This window comes from Crocodylus porosus, unplaced genomic scaffold (assembly GCF_001723895.1).
Source record: "Crocodylus porosus isolate Cpor-Errol unplaced genomic scaffold, CroPor_comp1, whole genome shotgun sequence".
Lineage (NCBI taxonomy): Eukaryota > Metazoa > Chordata > Crocodylia > Crocodylidae > Crocodylus > Crocodylus porosus.
Genome location: NW_017728923.1, coordinates 7,006,682 through 7,017,983, shown reverse-complemented (window position 1 = coordinate 7,017,983; position 11,302 = coordinate 7,006,682).

Here is an 11,302-nt window from a genome sequence, read left to right as displayed (position 1 = left end):
AGGGGAACAGAAGCCCGGGAGGGGCGAGTACACGACACAAGAACGTCCGGTACAGCTGCGAGGCTTGGGGCATGCTAAAGGGGAGGTTGGAGGCATGCGTGGCCCATAAGGCTGGGGCGGGCGAGACAGAGGGTGCTGAGTCGCCCTGCTTGGCACGGTAGGGGCGCTAGGGGGATCACGGCCGCCCCGGCGCCCTGCCCCGTGACACAGGGATACACCTTGCCACTGAATCATCATTTTTATCCTTCTCAAGTGGTGCAGCAGTAATCCCCAAGTAAACAGAATTTACAGAAGCAGTTCCTCCTCCTGCTCACCACTGCATTGTGGACTCTTCACCGCATTGTTCTCCATCGTCATGCATTTTGTCCTTATTCTCCATTTTGCCTCTCTCTGTCAGCAGTGGCCTCTCGCCCATCTGCACCAAGCTGGGGGTAGGGACTTTAGGGTGTTGTGTGGTCTGGAGCTTGGTGTAGCTGCTTTTTCAACAAGTTACACTGGGGTATTGGGGCTTTTTCACATCCATTTAATCCTGAGATTAGCAGCCAATGGTGTTCTGATATAATCAAGCTTGCAAAGAAAAAGTGTTTTGCCTACTCCTCTCCTGGCAATGTAGGCTACTCAAAACTTTTGCCACTTCAAGGAAAACAAGCTGTGCTTCTGTAATAAAATTATTTTGCAGAAGCAGGCAGGTAGGTATCAATTTTTGCAACATTCTGGGCCGCTGAACAGCCATCCCAAAGGACAAGGGCCTTATTCACCTCATGCTCAACCCCATCACCAGATCTTTGTTGGTAAACTGGATGCTTCATCATCTTTGGGTATTTTGACACTTACAGGTAATGACTTCACAATCCTCAGAATTTTTCAAGACGGTCATGCAACCACAGACTGAGTATAGACGTGTCCCTCCTCCCCCCCCCAGCAAATTTTGCCCACTCCCTCTTACAAGTCATTTGTGCTGTTGGTCATGAACTGCTTTGCCATGTCTCAGAAAGCCAAGGCCAGCAGTATTTAACCGATAGAGGCTGATACCTCCAATGCCTGCGGACCCAACTGGACCTGGGAAGAACTGGAGGATTTAATCAATATTTGGTAGGGGCAAAGTATCAAAGACAGCCTGGAAAGTAGGAGGAATAATTATGTCAAGGTCACAAAAGACATGTAGGCGCAGGGGCACAATCATGACTGGACCCAGGTCCAGGGCAAGATGAAGTCCCTGAGGTCTGCATTTTACTGAGCCAAAGATGCAAGCTCTCATTGTGGGGCAGGTCGCACGATTGCTCCCTCCTATGACAAGCTGTCCATCATTCTCTCCAAGGATATGGGAGACAACCCGGGTATGGAGACTTTCAGCACTGGGGTTGTGCAGGAGGAGGCACTGGCAGCAGCCCCACCTGAGGGTTTCATGAGGGAAACCATGAGCAGCAGGTCTTAGCTGTACACAGACCTCTCCCTGCTCCCTGATGATCATGACTGGCAGGAAGAACCATAAGCCACCATGCACTTAGTGCCAGTTTGCCCCCCTGTTCCATGGACCAGCAGAGATGATGAAGTGAAGGAGATGGAGGGTCAGGAAGAATCCCATGGAGCCAATACATTATCTGCTGCTGTCAAGACCCAAGAACTTGCTGGACCACGTAAGTCTCTTGCCACTGCCAGGCAATGCTTAGGTTCATGCTGGTTGGGTTTGGGGAGCTGGGGAGGACAGGGAGAAATTCATGTGTCACTGTAGATGACTCACCATGCTCTTTCGGTGGTAGTGCATGACGGGTTTGATAGCTCATAATGTAACAGATGCCAAACTACTTATTTGCTTTAATTTTTTGCAGCTAGCATGGGCAGTGGCAGCTGTGGACCTGTTTCTGAAGCGGGTACTTGTAAGTTTTGGGCAGTACGAGTGGTGCCCCACTGTTGCAGAGTCTGTTTCAATGCCTGCCAGCATTTTCTGCACTGTATGGTGGGGGTGAGGGGTGTGTACTTTCCTCCTCTTGGGGGGGAAGGCAACCATTGCTTTTTTATTTGTTTATCAGCCACTGCAACCCATGGCCACCCAGAACAACCCCCAGGTCACACTACAACAGAGCGCTGCAGAGATTTTCACAGCAAGCTGCAGCGGCCCCACAAAAGGTCGCACAAGGCTTTGGTGGAGTTCTCACTAGCCAGAGTGGCCTGACAGGACAAACTCCTTGAGCTCCTGCATAAGGATGATGCCATCCTTGAGGAAGTGCAGGACACTGTGCAGAATTTGAAAGAAATGTTTGATGTGTCCCATGTTGAATTACAGAGGTCACAGGAAAATTTCAGTGATGCCTTTCAGAGTGTGCAGAAATACTTCTTAAATAAACAGGTACCACACCCAAAAGGGAAAAACCGGTTCACTTGGCTTGGAGAATTACAGCTGAGCCTGTTCCCCCTAACTCAGTGGGGGTCATGGGAGGGCAATACAACTGTCAGCGGGGCCAGGAGGGTGCCACTGAATTTCAGAGAGACGGGTGGTTCAGGGTCATGGTGGGATGAAGGCAAAGAAGCCCAAGTAACTGTTTACAATACTGTGTTCAAAAGAATAAAATGTCACAGCTTCCTGCATCTTCCTCCATATCCACCCCTGCACTGCTTGGTGGGGAAGGTGGATTTCATTCATTGTTTGGGTTCATTTATCTGTTCATTTTTCCTGCCAATTGCTGCATGGTGCTGGGGGGGAAGGGCTTGACAATCTCTCTTGCACAGGTACACAGGGGGGTTCCAGAGGTAAATAGGGGGGCTGCCTTGGTAGGTTGCAACACACAAGTGCTCACCTGTATACCAGCATTTTGGAAAGGCAGCACCCACTAAGCAAAGTCACTTTTGAGGCCATATTGCTTCTAATTTCACTTCCCTTAGTCGGGAGAAGGGAAGTGGTGTAGGACTCCCCCCAGAAGCCAGGCTTGCCACCAGCCACTTTACAAAGTCACCTGCAAGTCAGCCTTCCCAGTCAGGTCTGCCTACGCTTAGTGGTAGGGAGGCTCTTTGGCTCACCCTTCACAACCATTGCATTTTCCCTAAACAGAAACTTTGCAAATGCACTTTTTCAGCATTATTTTCATGCTCTTTTCCAGCCAGGAGGCAGACAACTCCTCTGTTTTGGAACACCAAAGCAAGGCTGTGGGTGGGCAGTGGCATGGGGTTTAAGACCTGCTTTGCTTGCACACAAACCCAGGGACTTTGCAGGCTTTCCTGCCTTCTTTTCATGCTCTTTTCCAGCCTGTAGCCAGAGCGTTTAGGATTTTTTTCACACCAAAACAATGCTGCTGGTGGGAAGGGAGGTTTGCCCTGCTGAAGAACTATACATTGGGGGAGCAGAGGCTGGGGTGCACGTTTGCTGTTTTGACGAGGGAGGTTTGAGATGGGTGAGGGACAACAGCACAGCAGACGCAGAGAAGGACTAATCTCAGTTACAAGATTTGCCTCTGGGGGACACAGCAATGTGAATCCAGGGTTCAAGATGACTGCAGGCCGATCAAGTGGGGTGCCGTGAAGCTTCGAGTACTATTTGAAGCCCGGACCTCTGTGATGTGCGACTCCAAAGGGGATATGGCGATGTGCTCCACAGCACTTTTGGTAAGTGACACCTGACACTTATCTGTGCCCAGAGGGTGGCAGGGCCATTCTTAGGGGGCCCAAATACAAGCAACTGCCCTAGGCACAGTGCTTTGGGGGCCCCGCAGAAATGGGCATACGTGGTGACTCCTCAGAGCTGCAGCCAGCCTCACATCTGGATGCTCGCCAACTCCCCTCACCCCACTGTTGTGGCATGCAGGATCGACTCTGCATGGTGGGGGGTCTAATTTGGAAATGGCCCTGCACCAGTGGTGTACCATAGGTCTCCAGTGCCCATAAATCAAGCCCAGGGTGCTGCCACCCTCACTCCAGTGTGCCCTGGAAAACCGCCTTTGTTGGCAGTGTTGGTGGCTAGGGGATGGCAGGTGGATGGACACAAATCCACTGGTAGTGGTGGCACGGGGGGATGGGATGGCAAGTGTTGTGGAGTGGTCACACCCCCCAAGCACCTGCCAATGGCGCCCAATACATGACTGCACTTGGGGCAGTTGCCCTGCTTGTCACCTCCTTGCTACAGCACTGGCCACCCCCTACCCCAGGCCAGCATGCAGGGGCCAGTTCCCCCTGCCCTGTCCGTCATTATGCCACTGCCCTGCACCTTGATAGTGTCACCCTGATAGGGTCATCGTGTGGGGGCTGGCCCACATGCCTTGTTTAGTTCAAATTTAGCATAGTGTAAATAGGGCTGGTGGAATTTTATGGGCATGAAGGAAGGTACCCGAGGTGCACAAGAGGCACCAATACAAATTCTGATGCTCTTTCTATCCTCCCTCCCTCTGGTTTTTAGATTCCTTTCTGCTGCTAGATGCTGGCTTACTGATCCCTCTGGGTGTGACAAGCAGCAGAAGAGATGAGGAAGAAAGAGAAAATGAACAGAATGACAAACATTTCCTTCAGGATTCTCTCAACAACTGAAATTCTATATATTATACTATGCATTATAATTACAATTGACTTTCATCCTATAGACTTACAATAATGGGTAATACTAATAAGAGGAGTCAATTTTAATATTAATTCCAATGGTAATATATTAATATGAGTTTTTAATCATAGTAATATTCATGATTAATTATACATATGAATAATATATAAATATATTGGTATAATATCACAATATAATATAATTATATTATTGTATTTGTATAATATATAATTTATAAAATATCATATTATATTTTAAAATATCAATATACTGTTGATAATGATTCCTTCATATATATGATATATACTTTTGTTATATAGAGTTATAGTTACGGTTCCATTCCTTATAGTGAGACACCTATTACTGAGCATAAGGCAGGTGATTATGCACCCTCCCTCCCTCTTTCTCCATGTCAGGGTGGTGGGGGCTGCCCCTGATTGCCCACCTCCTGGTAAATGGCCATAATAACAATGAGGAAGTTCCTTCTCAGCCTCCTCCTGGTTACTGGCCATGTCCCAGCAAATTCAGACTGGGGTACATTTCTTCTGACTGGGGTAAAGCTTCTTGCTGGGGAAAACCCTCCCTTTCTCCTGCATCAGAATGAGTTGCACAAGTTCTGCAGCCCATTTAATTTATTTCTGCAGCTGTGCTCAGGAGCTATGCCCACTGAAGTGGCATAGGGCTGGGAGTGCAAGTGGGGCTTTCCTTATCACCCACTCCTTGAGTTTCCTCCCTGAATTGTGGAGGCTTTCTTCTCAGTTGCTGGCCAAGCCCTCCAGCAAATTCCCTCCCAGGGTCCATGTAGTAAGCCCATGCCTGTGGGCTCTTTGCCCCACTCACCCACCCACACACCAGTCTGTATCATGTAAAAAATACCTCTCCCTTACACCTTGTAATTTTCAAATTGTTGCTGGCCACAAATGCAGCTAAGGCTTGAGTTTCTTCTCTCAGTTGTGGAGGCTTTCCTTTTGGCTGCTGGCCAAGTGCTCTGGCAACTTCCCTTCTGGGGGCCATGTAATAAGCCCATGCCTTAGGGCTCTTTGCCCCACTCACCCACCCACCCGTCTGTCTGAGGCTTCTGTCTCCTTGAGTTTCTTCTCTGACTTGCAGAAGGAAGATTTTAAATAAATAAGGATAACAGAAAGTAGTATAACAGAAGGGGAGGATTTTCCTCCTCAGTACCTTTACAGTATAAAATATTGTAAAACTTCTATAAAACTATAGACACCTGCCTGCCTCCCTATCCCCCTCCCTATCTATCCATCCATCCCTAAGCTTTGTGGCCAGCAACAATTTGAAAGTTACTATCTGTAATGGATATTACCTTGGCCTGATTCAGGCAGCCAGCTGAATCAGGACATCCATCTTCACCTGAGGAAATGCTCTTGGGGTCCCTTTGGGACCATGCCTGGGGCCTTCTCCCCCTCCCTGAGTCATGCACCCCCCCGCCCCACCCATCTTCTGGTGGGGAACATTGTAATGCATTGCTAAATTATTTAAAGAGTTGCTAAATGTTAAAAGCCCTGGGAGGTCCATGCTTGCCGCTGGGGGTGGGTGGGGTTGTTCAGTCTTTTTTCTTGCAAGAAAAGCTAACTGCACACAAGCACTGGCCAAGCATTCGGTCTCCCTCCCTCCAATGACAGTCCAGCCTGTAACTCTTTCCAGTAATGCCATGACTCCATAAAAGTCATGCAGTTATCAGCTCTCCAAAAACCACCCCACCCACCCACCATTGGCCATGCATGCCAGTTCCATCTATCAAAGAAAACATGACATATATAGACCAAAAATAAAACACTTTATTCACCCATCTTCTGGTGGGGAACATTCCCTGTCCCCAGACATCTGCTGCTGGGTCACAGCCAGTAACCAGGAATAGGGGCTGACTGGCTGGCTGCCTCCCTCCCTCTTGCCCTCCCCCCATCCCTCACCAAGTGACATACCGACCTGAATTCTGAGCCACACATACCTGGCTACTTGTGGCCACTGTGTGCTGTAAGGGAGGAGGGAGGGGTGAGGAGTGACCAAGGGTTAAACAACAAAGAAAAAAAAAAAAAGACACCACACAGTGGCACCTACTGCCTAAAGGCTGGAACTCAGTGCCACCTCATGACAAAGGGGATTAATTAGAAGTCTTTGGAGTTGCTGGCTGTTTGGATGAAACAAATCCGTAGCTGGGGTGACATAACTGGGAAGCACTGCAAAATAACACATCTCCAAGTAGTGTTAGTTAAAGGCGCTAAATGGACTTTTAGAGTGGAGGGAAATCCCAGGTCATGAAAGCACAAATGCAGTTGCATTGGCATAAACAGAAAATATAGTTTATTTTACACACACCCCTAACTTCTGTCCAAGTGTGTGAAAAGGAACAAATCTTATTTTATCACCCATGCCTGTGGCAGAATGCCAGCTCATTCTCTCTCCAAACTCTGCTATCAGGCTTATTACCCATCTGACAATTTAGGTGCCATGGTCACTGCAGAGGGCAGGCATCCCTCTGGTCCTCAGGCTGCCCTCCATCTGTTTCAGGTAACCTCAAGTTGTAACCTGAACTGGATACATTTTTGAGTGTGGGGGCGGTGAGGGGACCTGCTCCCTTTGCCTATGTGACTGGCCTCACACACCTGGGTGTGGGGGGCCTTAAGCTCCCTATTGTTCTAAACAATGACATCATGAATGGGAGGGGAGCTAGAAACCCTGCCTGTCTACCTGGCAACCAGTGATGCATTTCAAATTGGTTGGCTGGCCTTCACTGGATCAGGTAAATGGAAGTCATAAGATTTATACAAAACTTAGAGACCACCCAGGAGGAGGAGGGGCGGCAGCTATGATGAAGACAGAGAGCAGCTCAGCTATGATCCGCCTGCCTCCAGAGGAAAGCTCTATCAGCCTCTGGATGACACTTGTGAGTAAGCTACTTGAAATCTAACTAGATATATAGCTTGCAGTAACTCAGTTGCATAATGAAAGGCTACTATGCAACTGTTTGCTCTAAGGGTTATTCTTTGATATTGCTCTACCCTGTACCCTACTCTAAACCTACTCCTTGTAATCAGTAAAGTTCTTCTCTGTACCTAGCACGGGAGAATTATTTTGAGTGGGTCTAGATTATGCCTTGGGGTTCCCTTGGTCAGGCTGACTAAGGGAGACCACTGTTTGTGCTTCAGACTGAGGGAAGCGCTCCAAGTTCTTGCAGTGGATTGAGTACCCCCTTCAGGTCCATAAAGCCTGTGCACCTCATGAGGTACAAAGCCACTAACAGACAGAGACTCATGAGTAGTAGCTGCGTTACCCCCAGGCTTCCAGGTGTGCTCCACGAAGGGGGTTGTGAGGTGCCCCCAGGGAGGCACTCAGAGCCTGGAAGGTGATTGGGCGCAGTGAGGTGGGTGGCTCAGCACAGGAGCACCCCCTACTGGCTCACCACAAAGCCTACTTTTAATCCACAGTTCTAAAAGTCTTTTTTCAAATAATTGAAACAGATACTGAAGAAGGACAAAAAGCATCTACATCATTAGACGGCACTATGACGTGTGAAACCAGGTGAAACTGCATCAAATAAATGGATGACCAGCTAAGTATCTGCTTCTTCTAAAGCAGCAGACATGACTGCATACCCGAATTCCATTATCTGTGATCATTATGGCCTCCTTTCTGTCACTTTCTCCTGTCATACTTCCACTTAACACTGTAGTATGTATGCTACTCTCTTCCTTTCATTTTTTTGCTTTTGACTTGGCATACTTGAGATATAAAGTCTACCACTTTTTTTGTTGCTGTTCTGATGGAAATTGTAACCAAATGGCTGTAGTTTCTTCTCAAGCTCCCCTAAAAGACACGCTAGGAAATCTGGTAGTCACACCAGACGACAAAGCTAACCTATTTAACAACTTCTTTGCCTCCATTTTCCTGAGCAGGGAACAGATCAGCCTCCCCACTCCCCACCAGACACCCTCAGGCCCCAGGGGAAATGAACCCAGCCCAAGGGTCAGTGAGGATCTAGTCAGGGAACTTCTGGAGGGACTGGATGTATTTGAAATCAGCTAATACAATCTCCACCCCAGAGTGCTAAGGGAATTAGCAGAGGTCATTGCAGGACCCCTGGAGCGGCTTTACGAGCTCTCGTGGTGCTCTGGTGTGGTGCCAGAGGACTGGAAAAGAGCCAATGTGGTTCCCATCTTCAAAGAGGGGAGGAAGGAGGACCAAGGAAACTATAGGCCAGTTAGTCTTACCTTGGTCCTGGGGAAGCTTTTTGAGAGAATTATCCTGGCGCATGTCCATGAGGGGTCAGCGGGGGAGGTTATGCTTAGGGGCAACCAACACGGGTTCATTAGAGGCACGTCCTGTCAGACCAACCTGGTGGCCTTCTATGACCAAGTCACAAAATCCTTAGACACAGGGGTAGCAGTGAACATAGTCTTTCTGGACTTTAGGAAGGCCTTCAACCCCATCTCTCACCCCATTCTCATTAAAAAACTGGGGGACTGTGGTATCAACACCTACATAATCAAATGGGTCACCAACTGGCTGGAGGGCTGCAACCAGAGAGTGGTGGTGGACAGGTCATTTTCGACCTGGAGGGATGTGGGCAGCGGGGTCCCGCAGGGCTCAGTCCTCGGGCCTGCACTGTTCGACATCTTCATCAGCGACAAAAGCACCCTGTTCAAATTTGCTGATGACACTAAGATGTGGGGGGAGGTGGGCATGCTAGATGGGAGGAATAGGCTGCAAAATCAGACCTAGACAGGTTACATGGGTGGGCGGATGAGAACAGGATGGGATTCAACACTGACAAGTGCAGGGTACTGCACCTGGGGAAGAAGAACCAGCACCATACCTACAAGTTGGGGAACTCCCTTCTCATCAGTGCAGAGGCAGAAAAGGATCTTGGAGTCACCATTGATGCCAAGATAAACATGAGCCAACAGTGTGGGGATGCAGTCAGGAAGGCCAACTGCACCTTGTCATGCATCCACAGATGCATCTCGAGCAGGTCCAGGGAGGTGATCCTCCCCCTCTATGTGGCACTGGTCAGGCCACAGCTGGAGTACTGCGTCCAGTTCTGGGCGCCGCACTTCAGGAGGGATGTGGACAACATGGAGAGGGTCCAGAGGAGGCCACTCCATGATTAGGGGGCAGCAGGGCAGGCCCTACAAGGAGAGGTTAAGGGACCTGAACCTGTTCAGCCTCCACAAGAGAAGGCTGAGGGGGGGGATCTAGTGGCCTGTTACAAACTAGTCAGCAGGGGAGAATCAGCAGGCACTGGGGAAGTCCCTGTTCCCCCGTGCACTACCAGGAGTGACTAGAAATAACAGTCACAAGCTGGCAGAGGGTAAACCACAGTCCCTTAGGTAGGTTGGCTGATCTCGTACGGTGAGTTTTAAACTAGCCTCGCTGGGGGAGGGGCCTGCAGGAAGACGAGGAGACACCACCCGAGCAAGACAGGTGACAAATGCAAGGAGTGCCCAGGTAAGAAACAGGGGTCCAGACAGTCTCCCAAATCAGGGGATGGCACACGCAGCTATGCAAGGCCTTAAATGCCTATATACCAATGCTCGTAGTATGGGGAACAAACAGGAGGAACTTGCCCTCAGAATAGCCAGTTCAGACCCAGACATAATAGGGCTTGCAGAAACGTGGTGGGATTTATCCCACAACTGGACAGTTAGCATTAGGGGTTATAGGCTTTACAGGCAGGACAGAGAAGGAAGGAAAGGTGGGGGTGTGGCGCTCTATGTCAAGGAGCAATAAACATCCTCTGCCAGCAGAATGGGGTCAGAGGAGGGGCAAGCTGAAGTGCTCTGGGTCAAGATACAAGGGGGCTGTGGGGAGAGGGATTTAACGGTGGGGGTCTACTACACACCCCCCAACCAAGGGAAGAAGCTGGACTGGGAATTGTCGGGCCAGCTTGCAGAGGCACTTAAGGCAAGGGATGTAGTTGTCATGGGTGATTTAAATTACCTGGACAACTGCTGGGAGGAACAGTCAGCCAGGTCAGACCATTCCAGGAGGTTCCTGGCTGAGATACAGGACCTCCACTTAATCCAGGAGGTGCACGGTCCCACCAGAGGAAACACACTGTTGGACCTGGTCCTGGCCACAGGCGATGACCTGGTAAGGGACTTCCAGGTTCTTGACCACCTGGGTAATAGTAATCATCGCTTGCTGGAATTCACCATCCAGTGCAGGGTGTCAAGGGCCTGCAGCAAGGCAGCAACCCTAGTAAGAGGGCCAACTTCAACGAGTTGAGATTAGTGGGAGAGGCGCTCGGGTCCTCGAGAGTAGGTGAACTCAGTGCCCAAGATGAGTGGCCGTTCCTCAAGGAGACGATACTCAGGTCCCAAGGGGTGACCATCCCCACAAGAAGCAAGGGGGCAAGAGTGCCCAAAAGCCCCCCGGCTCACCAAGGGCATCCAGGAATGCCCGATTGCCAAAAAGGTGGTGTACACCCGGTGGAAGGGGGGTGCCATCACCAAAGAGGAGTATACCTCCTCTGCTCGGGCCTGTAGGGGGGCAGTCAGGAAAGCTAAGGCGGACATAGATCTAGGACTTGCGTCAAAAATCAAAGATAATAAAAAGTCCCTTTTCAAATATATAGGGAGGATGAAGAAAACACCAGGAAACATGGGGCCTCTGCAAGATACTCTGAGCAATCTGGTGGTTGCACCAGAGGAGAAAGCAGACCTCTTTAACCAATTCTTCACCTCCGTTTTCTTGTGCAGGGACCAGGACTTCCCCACCATGATGCAAGAAGGACTCGAGGGGAACGCCTCCAGACCTCAG